This window comes from Athene noctua, chromosome 1 (genome assembly GCF_965140245.1).
Source record: "Athene noctua chromosome 1, bAthNoc1.hap1.1, whole genome shotgun sequence".
Taxonomy (NCBI): domain Eukaryota; kingdom Metazoa; phylum Chordata; class Aves; order Strigiformes; family Strigidae; genus Athene; species Athene noctua.
The window spans coordinates 102,640,240-102,657,814 of NC_134037.1; the positions used below are offsets into that span (position 1 = coordinate 102,640,240).

At 43.9% G+C, this 17,575-nt stretch overlaps 1 protein-coding gene across 3 annotated transcripts in view; it reads left to right on the top strand.

Moving 5' to 3' along the window:
* The first annotated feature begins 681 nt into the window (after positions 1-681).
* The window catches only part of TRERF1 (transcriptional regulating factor 1), a 101,393-nt gene continuing 84,499 nt past the window's right edge, over positions 682-17,575 (top strand). For 2 of the 3 annotated variants that reach the window (XM_074897137.1, XM_074897139.1), the window contains exon 1: positions 682-730. The gene's annotated coding sequence lies outside the window, so the exon portion shown is untranslated. Of the gene's footprint in view, positions 731-826; positions 1,063-17,575 lie in introns of those variants that run through there. The other variant, XM_074897138.1, reaches the window with a different exon arrangement.

Here is a 17,575-nt window from a genome sequence, read left to right on the forward strand (position 1 = left end):
CCCCTCCCCCGCGGCGGGGAGACTCACCCTCCCCCAGCCCCTCGGCGGCGGGACCCCCCCTCCCCAGCCCCAGGGCTGGCGCGGTGTCGGCCCGCGGCGCCGCTGTCACCCCCCGGCGCCGCCGCCCGGGCGAGAGCGGGAGCCGTCCCCGGCCCGACCGCCCTGCGGCATGCGGCGGCGCCGGGAGCCCGCGGCACCCCCTCGCCCGCTGAGCAGCGGCCCCGGCCCCGGCCCCGGCCCCGGCCGCGCCGCGCCGGCGGGAGCCGCTGACAGGTCGCCGGCGGTGGCCCCGGCACCTGCGCTGCGCTCGCCGCCCTGAGAGGAGGGGCTGCCGGCGAGACCGCGGCGCGGCGGAGCGGGAGGCGGCGGCGGCGCAGGGCCGGCGGCGGGCCCCCGGGGGCGGCGGGCGCCCCTCGCCCTCGCCCCGCCGCGGGGCCGGGCGGCCGCGGCCGCGGCGCCGCCGACACCTTACTTCCTGCTTCGCTACCCGGGGCCAGACCCATCGCGGCGGAGGGATCCCGCCGCCTCCCGCAGCCTCCTCCCCTTTCTGCTTCTGCTTTTCCCCCCCCGTTCCCTCTCCCCTCTCTCTTCTGCAAGAAAATTATTTGACAGCGATTTGCTGACACCGGGATTTTTTTTCTTTCTTTTTTTTTCCTTTTTTTTTTTTTTTTTTTTTTGCATCACGGACTCGGCACAGGCAGCGCGGCGGGAGGGGGAGGCCGTGCCGGAGGTAAGTGCCGGTGCCCGGAGACTCCCCCGGCGCGGGGCGGGGGGGGTGCGGCGGGCCCCCGCCCCGCTCCGCTCCATGTGCCGCCGCCGGGGTGGGTGCTGCCGCCGGGGCCGGGGCCGGGCCGGGGGGAGTATGTTTCCTGGCGGAGCGATATTTGTTTACAGGATGAGCGCCGTACTGTAAGTGAAGTAGGACCCAGCCCGGGCAGCGCTGTAATAAATTAATATCGCAATTGTTCCCTCCTCGCCGACAGCGACATAAGCCCCGCGCCCGGCCCCGCCGCTCCCCGCGCCCGGCCCCCGCGCCTGCACTTGTTGCAGACTCCACGCCAGGTAGGCGAATGCTTCGCAAGTTTCATTTTTGCAAGAGCTGGGGCTGCGCTGGAAGGAGGGGAAAAAAAAAAAAAAAAAAAAGGGGGAGAAAAAAAAAAGTTTGCAGTTCACTTTCGGTCTGCAGCGCCGAGTAGGCGAGGCCCTGCCTGCTGCCTCCTCCTCCTCAGCGCCCGCCGCTCCCCGGCGGCCGGCCGCGGGCAGGGCGGGGGGCGCCCGGGGCGGCGGGAGCGGGCTGGGGGCGGGCGCGGCGGCCGCGGGGCGCTGCCCCGTACCTGCCCGGGGGGTGGGGGGGCCGGTCCCGGGGCGCCCCGCCGTGCCGCGGAGGCGGGGAAGGCCGTCGCGGCGGGGCTTGCCGCGGAAGTTGTGCGAGCGGCGGTCCCGCGGTCCCCGTCACGGCCCCCGACACGAGTGGCCGGCCCACGCCCCCCCCGCCCCCCTTTTCCCCCGCGGTGTCGGTCGGTGTTAGCAGCGAGGCGGTGCGGGACTGGGCTCTGCAGCCCTTCCCTGCGGCCGGGGGGCACCGCTGGGTGCGAACTTATTTTGGGGAAACGTGCGTTTCTCCTTCTTTTCCGCGGGAGAGGAATGTGCGGCGGGCTGGGCGCTGGCGGGGCGCAGAGGCGCTTCCTTCTTCTGGCCCGTCAAGATATTGGGGGGTAACGAACAAGAACTCTTATCCAGGTCTTTAAATACCAGAGAGGTGATTTGCAAGTAAAATTAATTGGCAGTTAACCAGTTAATAAATGGGTAATGCCTACTCATCCTTCTGCTGACTTTACAGAGTGGTTTTCACGTCTGCCAGTCAACTAGCCAGGCTTGACTAGTCGAGGTGTAAACTTAGCGGGGTTAACACCTTCGTCCAGTAAAATCTGACCCGTACTGGCAGTCCCAGTGCATCAACACAGGTCGTGATTCAGGTAATTACTGGGGAGGTTCATGATTTTTACAGGCTTAATAGGATAGCAGCAAAATAAATACGATGACCCATAACTAAACTATTTATGGAAAACGTCGCAAAGTGCTTAACTGCTCGATTAACGTTTTAAGCAGGTAATACTGCGGGGGGTGAAGTTTTATGTCCGTGACAGCTATAATTTTACTGTAAGTAGTGGAAGAGGGGAGAGTTCACCTGGCAAGCTTGGGCCTGGGCTGGTCGGCGAGGCCACCCTGCTGCCTGTACCCGTCCTGCCTCGCACGGCCCCCCCGGGGACCTGCACCCGCCCGTGTCAGGGTGCAGGGTCACGATGAAGTGACCCGTCCTTGTGGTGTTAGTGTGTGCGTGAGCCATTCCTGCATGTGGTGTAGGCAGCAGTTTGCTGTGATTGCTCATCTACTTGGTGGTCTAGTTTGGGTGCTAAATCAGATCAGAATGGAGCCATTTCCTTAATAAGATGCATCTATCTCGAAATAACCCATTTTGCTTTGTTACCCACTGAAGTGAGGGGGTGTGATATGCCCTGGTTGGTAGGTTACCTTTTTTTTTTCCCTAAGGCTTGTCCAAGGCAGATATTAAACATCAAAATTGCTGCTTCATCAATGCTCTGTGATTGCATATGCAGCATGGAAGTTACACTATGCAGCTTTGCTTAAAACAAATAAATATGTTTGTTTAGTATTTAGATAGGTGATTTTTCATATGAAGAAAATGTGTTGTATGCATTTTTCTTCTATAACCGGTGGTCTCATATACTTTCCAAAGTATTTAAGGCTTAAATATACGCTACTCAAAAGTTTTGGCACAAATAAATGCTGCTAGGGTCTGTTCCGCTACCATTGATAAGCAGCTTGTGTTTCTGAAGTTGGGAGACTCCAACGGGGAGCTGAGCAGCGTTGTCGGCGTGGGTAGTCAAACCAATGTATCTCAAAATGCCAAAAAAGCTCAAATGCAAGTAATGCACTTCGCTGTGGAAGCTGGCCTGAGTGAAGAGTGGAGAATCGGCCTCTTGGTGAAATGGTAAGGCCAGAGCTTAATCACGCTGCTATCAACGTATGTCCTGCCATTGGCATCCCTGCTGTATTTGGATAGATTGAAAAAACCCCATATTTTACCCACTTAATTTTCTCAACCTTTATGTTATTGCTGATGACCGGTCTCTGATAATTCTCCGGTATGTGTATTTGAGACCATAAGTTGAGTTCTCCTTTCAGGTTTGTTTTGCCTTTGGGTAGTGCTCAACTACCCTAGGTAGGAAAAAGAAATACCTAGATTTTAAACTCAAAACTCTGTTACTTCTCTTCTTCTGGCCACTTTCATTCTTCCAGAAATATAGTGAGGCTTGCTGTTATAAATTGAGCTTGTAACTTGGCATCTGGCAGGGGGTATGAGAAAAGTCTAAGAGCAGCAGTCCTGTAATGTACTATAGATTTCCTAAAGCAGTAAAATAATGTTCTTTTTGTTTTTTGTCTTATTGTCTTATTGTTATTTTGCCTTATTTTATTTTTTTGTTTGTTCTGGTCAAGTGGGGAATATGTCGCTTAAAAACTTACTCAGCGAAGTGCTAAACAAGGCTCTTCTCTGCCTTTCCCAATACTATAATGGGACAGTAGTTAACTAAAGAAGAAAAGTCTTGGGATCCATAATGTCATCATGAGATTCTTTTGCTGAAGGGTGTCTCCTGTGGTGTCTCATAATAACTTGCAAGATAAGGCAGTTTAATTTAATCTTCTTTAGAAATAAGTTTGGGGGTTTTTTTAAAGCAGTGTTTGATAAATACAAATTAATCGTTGATATGGAAACAATTTGTTTCCTCACATTGCTTTTTTTTTTTTTGAGGCTGCATAGCTTCCAATGAAAAATTAGAATTATAATTTTTCTGTCCCTGAAATTAACAGATCCTTTTACCTCTCCTCCATCTGTAATATGTAGGCAGAAGCACCTTTAAGTGCATGTATTAATTCTGCCTGGCATGGCTGACATACACTTGGTTATTTATGTAAGGTGAGCAGCACCAGTGGTCACACTGACTTCCATGGCACTGCTTAGAAGAGTGCTGTGAAGTTGCTGTGCGTGTGAGTATTTGTAGGGTGAGGAGTGATGGGGCTGCACTAAAAAAAAAATGAAGGCAGCAAATATGTTTTGCTGCATATGAAGTCATAAAACCTCTTAACTTGTCCAGCTCTGAGAAACCTATTATTGTAATCAGTTGTGGGGCTGTGAGGGGAAATCAGGCCTTCTAAGATAAAGACAAAAATAGTGCATTCAAATATGCTTTAAGAAAGGCATCTCTTCCTTCAAAGAGTAGGTCTGAGCGTGATTCAAATGAAGGTAGCAACAGTTTTGTCAGTTCTGGTTTGTCCTTTAGCTCTTTGCTTGAAACTAAACAGATTTAAGAGATCTATTGAATTTGCTTTTGAGCAGCATGCATTTATGTGCCAAGTTATCTGTAGAGCTTGGGGGAATATTTCCCCTTGGGTCTGGAGGTGCTGAGGATGGACTCTTGAACCATCACATCCTTGGTGCTGCCATTGCATGTCTGTCTCTAGGTAGCACACGATCCAGCCTGGCCGGGAGGATGAAGAAGATAACGCGGGTGGTCAGTGAGTTGCATTGATGCTGGCTCTTGTTAGATGTTGGTTTCTGTGGGCAGAAGGGAGAATATTTTTGACAGTGGTTTATTTTCTCTCTTTCTGGTTTGGCCATGTTACTCCATGGTGGTGGGAGTGTGGGCTCACCTGGCCCTGCTCAAAACAGCAGCAGAAATTAAAGACATTGATTTGTGTGCGGAAAAAATGGAAAATGTGCTCAGGTTACAATCTGCTGCCGTAGAAACTAGAAGGCAAATACATCATTTATGTTACTTTCTCTCAACAGGAAAATGGTTTGAGGGACGCAGGGCATTACCCTGTAATAGGGATTTTTTTTAAAAAGTTTAAACTCTCCATATTAGAGTGGGGATGTTGCAGGGTTTTGGAGGAGGTGTGTAGCATTGGGTATATTTTGAGGTTCTGCGTGAAGTGAGTCTTGTGGTTTCAGCTTACTGTGTAACAAAGAGTAACGTGTCTCACACAAACAGCCCACCTAAGTTTTCATAGTTCACTGATGATTTGCTCTGGAAAGACCCAAAATGCTGATATGATGCAGACTCAAAAGGTAGGTAGTTGGTTTTTAAAAAAAAAAATTCTTTTTGATTTGTCTTTCTCCAATTCATATTTCAAATTTTGTCAGAATTTCACATGAATTGCTGATCTTCAGATTCCCATCCTCCAGCCAGCTGGGCTGGTGTAGGTCACTTTCCAGCATGGGGCCACAAGTGCTGAGTTTCCCTACCCCACCAATTTGAGCGTTCTAAAGCAGCCATCCTGGGCCTTATCACAAATTTTCTCCTGTCTTTTTAGTTCAGCAAGAAAATGGTTGCTGTTTTTCCCCTCCCTCCCCTCATCAACTGCTCATGCTAAGATTTTTGATAGAGCCTGCATTGTGATATGTCCTTGAAGTGCAGTGCTGCAAGGTTTTGTTTTGCTTTCTTTTTTTTTTTTCCTTCATGTTTAGACTTCATTGCATCTATAGCAAAGCAAGATTGTTGTAGATGGTCTTTTTTTTTTTTTTCATTTGTCAAAAATCTCATGTTCAGTAATGAGGAAAAGCTCACACTCGGATACTAAAACCTTCAGTTAACCCTGGAGTGTAAAGACTGTGAAAATATGGTTTGGCGAAGGATTGCCCCAGCAAAACAGGTATAAGTTAAACGTTAAATTATCAGCAGCTCTTTTTTAAAAGGTCTCTGAAGGTGAGAGGTTTTTGTTCACACTGTCTGGCTAGAACAAGACTTACCAGGGCTTTTAAAGGACAGGGTCCATTGAAGTTGCAGAATTTATATCAGATACCTTCTCTTTAAGTGAATATCAAATCCTAAATAACTTCAGCGTGGGACTGTGGGGGGAAAAAAAAAAGTACCCAACCCTGTGAAGCAAGTGGCTATTGAGATTAAAATTTTATAATGTCTGAAGTTCTCTGTCTTTAAAAAAAAAAAAAAAAAAAAAGTCATTTGACTCTTAGTTGGCCGTAAAAGATGCTGTACAGACCCATTTTTGTCTTTGTTCTCCGCTCCCCCCCACCCCTCCATTTTCATTGATGGGGAAGTTTCATTTCCTTTATTTATATATTTTTAGTATATGCGTGTTTGGGGGTGTGTGAAGGAGGATAGAAGGGAAGTCTGATCTAGTTTTTATATTTAAAAGAAAAAAAAAAGCTAATGCTGGTGTGTTTAGAAATGACCTTAAATACATCCTCCCCTTTAAACCAAAAATTGTGCTGGCAATATAGAGCATATTAGGGGATTGAGGGATTTTGCAACACTTCTGTGTGGGTAAGAGTCCCATCTGAGTTCCAGTTGTACTAGCAGAAAAGTGTTTTTCCCAGTATTGTCATGCTTCACATGCCAAATCAGAACTAGAAATCCCTTTTCCTGGAAGGATCTCTATATACACTTGAAGGGTTATGCTAATTACAGCTATATTAGTAAGGCTTTTTACTTTGTGTGTGGGGTTGTTTTTTTTTTTTTTTTCAGTTTTACACTTGACCTAAATAGTAACTTCTTTCATTTTCTTAACAGAACATACAGTACAGTCCTGACATGTATTTTGGACTGGTCTGTAGGGTAAACCTTGCTGCTCTGTGGCACAAATGCATATGGACACTCTTGCAAGGGCATGATCGTAAGTGGGTTGTTATGAAGCATGTTATTCATGTGTCCCGTGTAATTTAATTTTTAATAGTTTTTAATTCCTGTAGATTAGGAAATACTGCATTCTGAACTTGTGAAAGTTTGGAGGCACAAGATAAGATGCTATTAATACTCATTTTGATCAGACTCAAGATTATTTACTCCTTTGGACAACATAGCGGTGCATGAAGAAGGTAAATGGGGCTTCCTTGGCAAGAGTCTGTAGGTGCTGGGTGTTGGAGTAGGACTGCTGCTGGACTCATGCCGCCAGTGCTTCTTTCCTGCTGCTACCCTGCTGTCTCTTTTTCTGCTGGTGGAGTAGATGTCCTGGTGGAAGATTCTGTTTGTACCAGAAAAAAATCCCTGACTAGTAAATAGTGTCATTGTTATTTCACGATCAAATTTTCTAGTTATTTGCTCTTTTTACAATGTTAAGATTTGCATTGTTAACAGCAATACCAGTGTATTAAATAAAAAATGGATGCTGACCGGTGTTTAAGTGGTTCACATCTGCCACAAGTGTGAATACTTAGAAGACCTTGCATTGCTAGACTGAGCTTTTTTTTTCCCAAAGTGGAGACTGCCAAAGCCCTGAAATATTTATGATATTGACTTAGAGTTCTGTAAATATCTTCCCAGTTGCTTCTTTTTGGCCTGCCTCTTTTATGTTTTGTTTTGTCCTGAGCATCAAAGCTGGGCTTAACTTGCAGAGAGGTGGTGGCCTTTGAGTTGGCAACACTCTTACCTTCAGCAGGGAGAGGGCTGCTGTTGCACTCTCATTGGAAGCTGAAAGCATCACCTTTGCAATGGCTCCTAGGTCACAGTAGGACTTTAAATAGCTATGAGCTCTGTGGCCATTACCAGAGCTGTCTCTGCTGAGTGCAGGAGGCTGTAGTCACCTGAACAGCAAGTTTATGCCATGTGTAGCTCAGTGTTGAGCACAGCAGCTTTGTTCTTGCTTGTGTCCCTAACATATTGGGGGGGGAAATGGGAGGAAGCAGTTAAGAGGCTAACTTGCTGGCTTGCATTTAGTTGTTTTTTTTTGTTGTTGTTGGATTTTGAAAGCTGATATTCAGTGTTGCAAAGAAACCCCTATGTATTTTGATAAAGCAAAAGAATGGTTAATGTTAATCTACATTGAATGGCGCAGCTTTGCAGGAGCGTTGTTACTCTAGCTGTCTCTTTGGCCTGCCATGCAGTTTAAATTCAAGCAAAGGTCTCCCACGTGGTTATTTGCATGTGTCCTCCTATCTCTGTTTTGTATCTGCAATTTCAGTATGTGCTTCCAGAATTATTTTTGTTCATTTCCAATCATTCTTCAAAGTTAACTGCCGAAAACCAAGAGGCTGGTTGTGATTTTACAACAGTAGAAGGTAGACAACTTTGATCTTCTTGTTAAATGAATTTTCTTCATGTGTGGGCTGGGTGTGTAGTGTGTTGATTCAGTTTTTATTGATCAGTGTAAAAACGTGAATTCAGCATCACAGCAATGATAATAAACAAGTACTTGCAGTGATAATATAATGAGTTCCTGGCAAAAATAGGGCAGAACACCATCTTGGAGATTGATGTGCTTTAGTGGTGAGATGCTGAACGAGGATACTTTATGTAAAGGATTGAGTAAAGTTGTTTGAAGTTCTTTCTTTGGCAACACAATTGCCATGAGCAGTAGCATGCCAAGCAGGGCAGGATGGAGTCTTTTCTATAGGCATTTGAGTGTCAGAAATGGCATTCTTGCTTCTGTCTGGAAGGACTTTCACGCTCCTGATCACGCCAAGACAGATTGTAGAAGCCAGGTAACTGCGTTGTTAGAGGGTATAGCTGAACATAAGTAGTAAAGCACTAATTACCTTTCAGTCCTCACCTGTAGGAGTGCTCAGTGAACCATCCCCATTGTGGTAGGTGGACCCTGGTTGGATGCCAGGTGCCCACCAAAGCTGCTCTTATCACTCCCCCTCCTCAGCTGGACATGGGAGAGAAAAATACATAAAAAGGCTCATGGGTCGAGATAGGAAGGAGAAAAAGGAGAGATAGTCAACAATTACTGTCATGGCCAAAGTAGACTTCAGGTTGGGGAAGTCAGTTCAATTTATTACCAATCATATCAGTAGGATAATGAGGAATAAAAACATATCTTAACACACCTTCCCCTCATACCTCCCTTCTTTCCAGGCTCAACTTCACTCTTAATTTCTTTATCTCTTCCCCCCAAGAGGCTGCAGGGGGACAAAGAATGGGGGTTGCAATCAGTTCATCAGCCATCGTCTCTGCTATTCCTTCCTCTTCAGGGGGAGGACTCCTCACACTCTTCCCTTGCTCCAGTGTGGGACAGTCCTCCACGAACTTCTCCAGTGTGAGTCCTTCCCACGGGCTGCAGTTCTTCATGAACTGCTCCAGCGTGGGTCCCTCATGGGGTCACAAGTCCTGCCAGCAAACCTGCTCCATGGGGCCACAACTCCTGCCAGGATCCTGTACCAGTATGGGCCTCCCAGGAGGTCACAGCCTCCTTCGGGCACTCACCTGCTCCAGCGTGGGGTCCTCCCCGGGCTGCAGGTGGAGATCTGCTCCCCTGTTAGCCCCCATGGGCTGCACCACAGGCTGCAGGGGAATCCCTGCTCCAGCACCTGAAGCACCTCCTCCCCCTCCTCCTTCACTGACCTTGAGGTCTGCACAGTTGTTTCTCTCACATGTTCTCACTCTTCTCTCTGACTGCGGTTTTCTTTTTCCCCTTCTTAAATATATTATCCCAGAGGCACTACCACTGTCACCGATAGGCTCGGCCTTGGCCAGTAACAGGTCTGTCTTGGAGCTGGCTGATGTTAGCCCTGTTGGACATGGGGGAAGCAGAGGCTTCTAGTAGCTTCTCACAGAAGTCACCCCTGTAGCCCCCCCCCCCCCCCCCCCCCCCTTGAAACCTTGTGTTTCAATAAGCCTGCATGGCAAAGCATCAGGTACAGAGTGAGAGGAATGGAGGGAGGTTTCTAAATTAGCAGACTATTTATGTCTGGAAAAGTGAGATTCCTATTCATAACTATGTTAAACCCATATTTCTGAGTATGGTAAGGACATGTCTCCATTTAAGGTGGCAATAATTCTTCTAAGCCAAAATGTTTGCAGAAGTGCGAGCAGGCAGCTTGTCTCTCTTTTTGCATCGATGCTGTGTGTTTCCAGGACTGGAAGAGGCTTCTCAGTTGTGGTGATGAGCAGTAATTCTCTATATTTTTTTGTTAGATAAGTTTGTTTTATGCTGTTAGAGTTCAGTAAATTGGTATTTAAGCTGCATGGATCATGATGAAAAAGTATTGCTGCTGCCTGCATGTATTTGGTAAAAGTAGAAAATGAGAAGCAAAATTTTTCTGAAGTGAGGAAAAGTGGGGTTTTTTTAGGACTATGAAATTTTGACAGAGCTGGTTCATAATGAACTTTAATACTTTTAAAAAGTTGCTGCTATTATAATGAAAAAGCATGAATAAGAGAATATGCCTTGCAGGTAAAACGAAAAAAGGCTTTGCCATTTATATGCTTGAAAACCAAAGATGCATTGCAGAAGATGAATTTTACCCTTCATTTTGCTTGTAGTAAAAAATTAGTCTTTGAAGTTAAAAACAGCTTTAGATTTAAAGAAATATATGCCTGAAAAGGGAGGTGCACAGAAAAAAGACATTGGGTTAAGTGCTGTTTTGTTAATGAAAAGAACGTAAGTTAAGCCAAATGTGGCTGCCTGCATGGTAAGGTACTGCTTAACACGAGCAGGAATGATAGAATAAGGTCCTGGTAGACTTTTATTTCAACCATTTCCAACTTTCAGAAGAAATTTTAATTTGGATGTTGAATGCAAATAAATAAACGATAGACTAATACCACAGGATTACAATAACTTATGAAAGAAGTGATACTTTCATGCTGGAAGTCTGTCAGCATACGATCCCTAGGCTAAATACTTGATCGTTAGTTAAAGTAGGGGTTCATTAAAATAACATGGGCTCGTCTGGTTTTAAGTAGGCGATGGTCCAAAAGTAATAAGGTTGCCGCCCAGACGTTGTGGCAGTGGCGCATAGATTACGGCATAAAGCTGGTTGATGGAGAGGCTTCTGTTGAATGAAGTGTGCTCAGTATTGGGCCAGATTTTTCAATTTTTAGTCATCTGTAGCAACACCTGCATATATTGTAGTCAGTTGAACTACCTGTGTGACTGTTTGAAAGAAGGTGCAAGGTTGGATCTGTATATGAATGCAACTCGTTGCTGTAATTACTTTACTCTGTAATAATTGTATTCTTCTAGCTGAAGAATCGTAATTACGAAGTGGATGATAGGCTTCAATTATGTACAGAAAATCCTTACATTTAAGCCCCATACTATCCTTAGCATAAACAGCTGCCTTTTTTTTTTTTTTTCCCCAGGTAGAACTTTTACTTTCAGGTTATTTCTGGAAAATCCGTACTGCTAATTATGTAAATTGCAAGAAACGAAAAAAGAGAACACAAGAGCGGGGCATCTTATTTTAGGTGTCAGCAAATGCAAAGTCATATGTGGCCATTTCAGCTATCTATAGTATGTGACTGTGTTATTCTGCTACTGCTTTTGTTACCAGTAAACCAGATCACTTAAACTGGGCATTTCTCACAGGCTTTGTACGATCAGACTGCCAAATGTTAGAGCTGGGAAGTTTTTCCAGCAGCAGGGTCAGTTTATGCCTCCTAGAGAGTCCCTTCCTTCAGGGCTCCTTCCTTGCATGCACAGAAGTTTCTCACTGAAAGAAAATGTAGGGCTTTTTTTTTTTTTTTTTTTCCTGTTTGTTTGTTTTTATGCTTTTGTGTAGGCAAGTCTGTGTTTTCTAGGTCAATCCCGTAGAATAGTTTTTGTACCTGCACCTATTGCCTATTAAGGCAATAAGAAGCTCCCCTTGAATGAAGGGAAGGCAGATTTCAGATCTGCCTGTAGATCAGAGAGAAAGGAGAATGGAAGAAGCGGTGGTCGAGTGAATGAACAAACTTTCAAGCTGACTCAGTGATATGCATACAGTATGCGCTGTAAAGATTAGTCACCACTTACTGTAAATCTTTCTTTATGGTGCTTGGTAGGCATGTGCCTCTTATCAAGCTACAGTTAGTGAGCTTTGTAGACTGGGAATGCAGGTAAACGTTATTTCCACAGTATTTTCCCACTCAACAACAACTAGACCCATTGAGACCTGAAGACTTGTAAATGACGGAGCTAAAGGCAAAAGAAGTCTTTCAGTTATCTCATGGTGCTGCTATCTTAATCTGTGAAACTCGTAGGAAAGTGAATAAATTATGCAATAAGAGGGGTTTTTTTTATTATTTAGAAACCTGTGCTTACATGTTATTAATGCTGTTCTGCCCTGTCCTGTGCGGGTTGGTTTGATTTTTGTTTTATTTTTTTCGTTTCAAGCTGTATTTGTGTAAAATACCAATTTACATGATGGTAACAGAATACAAGTTACAGGGAAGGATATTCATCTGTTGGAAAAACTTTTTGTTTGCCAAGCAGAAACTTCAGGAAAAGTACCCTCCAGGTTGAATTTTCTCATATACGTTCTCTAGTTCTAAAATTATTTACTGGCATAATAGGTAGGCATAGCACTTAAAGCAAAGTTTGTATTAAGGAGTTACTTTGGGGGGGGTAAAAAGTGTTTGTTTTTTTTTTTTAATTAAAAAAAATATTTTGTATAAATGGTAAAATTATTTTGCAGCCTTTTCTGAGTTACCCAAATTCAGTAGGTTGGTTGTGTGGTTGGTTATTTTTTTTGTACTTTTAGACTCTTCTTTCAGTGGTTTCTTCTCTGTTTGGCCAAAGTATATTTTTTTGTTAATTTAGCAATTTAGTTGGGCATTTTCTATAATTCTTAGATACCCTTTCTCTCTGATCTTCACCTGGCTTGCTTAGTTTGTTTAATCTGTCTTTAGAAAATTGTTAATTTCAGCCATAATCGTACCATCGTACCAAAAGTCCTTTAGAGTTGTTAAGCAAACTGGGTTGGTTGGTTTTTTTTTTTTTTGGTAGTTTGTTTAAAATTACTTCCTCCAAAATAAAAAAAACCCAAACAACTTGTTGAAGAGTGAGAACCAGAATCTCCTGGCACGGTTGGGTGGGACAGCGCTGAGACTGCGTGCCTGTACAAGTGGTTTGACTCGCTGTTCTCCCAGTGATCTGATCCTGTCGTAGGCTTGGAGTCCTCTGGTGAGCAGGAATGAAGGCTGAAAGCATTATTAAGTTTTTGAGTTATCTCACAGTGTTTATTTGAAATGGAGGCCAAGCAGTTTGCATATCTCTGTATCTTGGATCTGAAAAAAAAGATTTTTTTTTTTTTTTTTTTTTTCACTAGCCTTTGTGTGGAAATGACATCACAGCTTATGTCAGCCATGCTAAATTCGGAGGTTTTTCTTCTCACTGTTGGAGAGTTAACTGAGTATTAGCTCTATGCTGTGAGTCTTCCCTTGCTGACTGTGGCACAATAACTTAATCATACAAAATTCAGGGCATTAATGATGAAGAGAACTATAGACCTGGTCTAAAGCCTTTTGAAATTGGTAGGGATATAACTTGTTGCGTTGTTGTGCGTGCAGCCAGACTGGCTGACCTAATGCCATGTTGTTCCTGGGGGCATCAGTGCAGCGTAAACAAGCAAGGGATGGCACGTTGTCTTTCGCCAGATCTATCGGTGACCAGGTCTGAAGTTTGCTATGGTGCATCATCACATGGGTATGTCTCCTAAGCTGTGCATGTTTAAACCCCCTGCCTTTCTGAGACTGAGTAGGTGTTTGAACTAAAGCTCTTAGGTTGTGCCTGAAATGTCCCATATGCAAACCTGAACTCTGTGGCAGGGAATAGAGTACCTCATCTCTACCAGAAACACCAAGGTTTTGGGGTTGACTATAAAGCTGCAGCTGTGGCAAAGTGTAACATGGAGGCATGGGGGTTTCCTGTGAGAACCTGAGGAGCTGGGGGGAGGGAAGCAGAAATCAAATTAAAGTTGACATTTTGAAAAGTTGATTGCTGCCTTTTTTAATCATAAAGCAATTTTTAAAGTAAGTCACTTTCCAGAGGAAAAATAAATACATTAAGAAGAGAAAAGGGGGAAATGTGACGTTGAATTTATGCATTTGAATGTATCAGACTTGGTACTGTGATGATAGTGGTACCAGATGTGCACAGAGACAAAGCAAAAAGATAATAAATGCCCTGACTCTACTCTTGTTAAATTTCCAACCATAATGTCCTATATGCAGAATGTTTTTATTTATGTTTACAATTTTGGGAGGTCTGAGACAGACTGGGACTGATCCCAATTACTTTAAAAAAAAAATAAATACAGCGAAACAAACCCACCCGTGACCGCAGTGGATGTGATTTCCCTTCTTGTCCCGCCTTGCGTCAGACACCCTCTGCCTTGGGAGGAAGGCGAGGAGGCCTCGGGGTGCCTTCAGCAGGAGGGTTGGCAGGAACAGCTTTGAATCGGGCTCTTGGCACATGAAAGCTATGGATACTCATCTGCATGCTTTGTATTTTGTTTTTTATGTCTCTTCTGACTGAGCTCTTCTGTAGCAGTCGAGGAGGAGGGGATGGAGGGGGAAGTGCTGAGGGGTGCCCTGGGAGGGAACGTGTCGGTGTTACCCCATGTGTGTGTATTTGAGTGGTGGGTGCTCACAGAAGCCATGGAGGTGGCCTGCTGGAAAACGCCGGTGAAATTACTTGTCCCTTTTAGAGCTTGAGAGGAGCACTTCGTTGCTGTAGTTATTTGTACAGCCATATGCTATTCTTTTTTCTTACATATGTTCTCTGATAATTGTCAGTAGCAGGTGCCTGTGAGCCGAGGCGGAGCAGTATTTAAAAATCAGACTTAATGGGGATAAAGATTCATGTGAGTTTAGTGCCAGCAAAAAGTCCAGGTTGAAACCGTTGGCCTCTGAAGGTTGTATTTCTTGCAGAGCAACAGCACAGTTCGTAGCACTGCTGGTCCTTCAGCTCCACAGTTCACCTGCAGAGAGGTGTGACCTTTGAGAAGGAGTCAGGAGTCTAGTTTTGGGTCTGTCTATCTGGCTTGGCTGAATTGAGGAAAAAGCACTGTCCCTTCTGATACGTGCACCAGCCCACAGGCACTGTGTTGGACATATGTGGTGCACCTGCTTGGTGACTTAGGGGGTGTGGGCTGGTTGGAGATGTGACATGAAATCTCTAGATTGGATCCTCCCACTGACCCCACCTTTCCCTGTATGTTTGTCGAGACCCCTGAGCTGTTCTAATACTGGTTGCTGTTGCATTGCATGCATGTGTATTGGGTCCCCGTTGTTTACTACTGTGATAATGATTGCTGATCTTGCATCTTCTTTCATCATCTGAAGAACAACCACCAAGATGAAGATGTGGGGAGACTCGTAGTCACTCTGGACTTGAAACGATGTGGCTGTGTATACTGAAAATCATTCCAGGACACTGCATGGCCAGAATCCCCCAGTAGTCCTGGTATTGCTGTCATATCATCTTCACACCCCCACAAATAGCTCTATAAATTGCCATTCCTTCTGCTTATTAGTTGGGGAACTTAGAGCTGGATGTAACAGATTTCTAGGAGACTGACAATTCAGAAGTATCTTACATTTCAGAGTGTCAGGGAAGACATAATGCCCCTAACATTCTTTTTGTGGGGGGTTTGTTAGGTGGTTTTTTTTTTTTTTTCATTTCTGGTAAAGAACTAGTAAAATATAGAGCACATATGGAAATGGCAGACGTTGTTGGGTTTTTGAATATTTTTTGTTGTCCTTGTTTCTAAAATTAAACACACAGGAGTTTGCAAGATCCTGCAAAGAATTCAAACGATATTGCACAGTCATGTGTTCAAGGAGTCTTTTTAATCTAGTCACATATATAGTGAACAGATCCAGATTTAAAAAAAAAAAAATTGCAGTAAGGAGAGATGAACCAAATGGGATAAAGACAAAAGGCTGCTAAATATCTATGATTTTATTTATTAAGTTTAAGGGTTGCTGCTGGCATTCTGTTGTGTTTCCTGTTTATTGGTTGTCCTTCATGTTCTTCCCTGTCTAAGAAAGGAACCTGTGTTATTGGCTGTTTTGCTTATCCCTTACAAAATGTTGGTAACTGAAAACTGAATCACACAACCAGAGTAGGTCCCTCTCTGTGTCAGAAAACAGTGTCTTTTGTGTGGGTGGGTTATGAATCCATTACACTTGTATCCATACACATGGGTAGTAAGCTTTAATTCTGCCACTCTGTGTTTCTGTAGTATGTTCTGAGCTGGGTTGCGGGAGGAGTAGTGATCTCACAGCTTGACCACAAATGCACTTGGTGCTGTTCACACAGGCAGAGCTGGTTACAGAATTTGGGTCAGTGGGACAGTATTCTGATGAGCTGTCTGGCACAGGACCCCATAAGACCAGCTTACTGTATTAACTTGTGCTAGCTCTCGCTATATATACCATAAAATAATAAAATATACTTTCTTGAATGTTTTTATTTCCGCATCTTCAGAACCTAGACCTTGAACTACTGCAGAATTTTGATGGCATGTCCTATACCACTTCAGAGCAAGTGCTACTCAAGTCACACACTGAAGTCAAGTTTATGCTTTTTAACTGAGAAAGATGTACAGAATGTGATATAACTTTTTTTTTAATTGTTTCTGACAATAAATTTAATAAAGAGGTCTTGAGAGAGATACGTATACACACAGAGAGTGCAGATCTGAAAAGCAATGAACACAGGCATATATGCATTATATTGCGATTGTTTTCCTTTGGGGGTTTTGTTATTGTTGTCCCTTTCACAAACTCTGAACCTGTAATTTTTCATGTGCTGTTCTTTGGCCCTTTCTGCTAGAGAGGCTCAATCTGTCATGTTAAAAAAATCAATAAAAAGTCTAGAGGTTTATTTATAAAGTAGAGCATGGAGAGAGGGTGCAAAAATTCCATTAAAATGGTAGTTTAGAGCTAGCTACATCTCTTTGGGACTAAGGTCCAATATTTTAAACTATTAAAATTGTTACAAGAGTGCTTTTAAAGTACCACAAATCACAGTAAAGCTTTCTAGTTGAAACTTGCCTTTATATAGTGCACTAGAATTCAGCTTATATGTGTTTTTGGAATGTCTGATTGCTGCCCTCAAACACCATTTTAGCATCCATTTTAGAGCTTTATTATAGTTAATAATCTTGCAGGTTTACGCTCAAGTGAAAATATGTGGATGTAAGAAGTCAATTTATTTTCCTTCAGAAGCGTGAGTGTATGTATGCCTTTGTGCAGATGCAGCTCTGAGAAGATTAATTATTTCTGAGATGTCTATAGGCCACTGATGTAATTCATCAGGATTGCCTGGCTTGGCACGTGCTACTTCGTTAGAGGAACTTACAAATTCAGATGGCTGTAGGTTATTTTATGACCTAGCAGTTTACAACAGTGACATGATGGTCATCTACTCCATCTTTCCTATGCAAAGAAATAAATGTGTCCTTCCGCTCATAAATGCGATGCTGAAGAGTTTATGGGATAATATCTGTATTAAACCTTTGAAATACCAGAAGCAGTGTACCTGAAGTGTAAGCTTTGCCTCCCCCCAGTATCTTTCTGACCTGTTTTAAATAGTTGAAGAGGATTGATCTTGAAACAAGTTACAAATACAAATGTCATTATATGGTTTTGTGTTGTATCATTTTTTATGCTGTGGTAAGGAGAATTGTTTCTAATGGAAATGCCTTTTATTGGCTTCCAGAAAAATAGTAAACTCTTATTTGGGCAAGAAATGGTCTGTTTGTTGAGGGGTTTGTTTAATGGTCTCTGATGGAAACATGTATAACTTGAAAGATGTGGAAACTGTG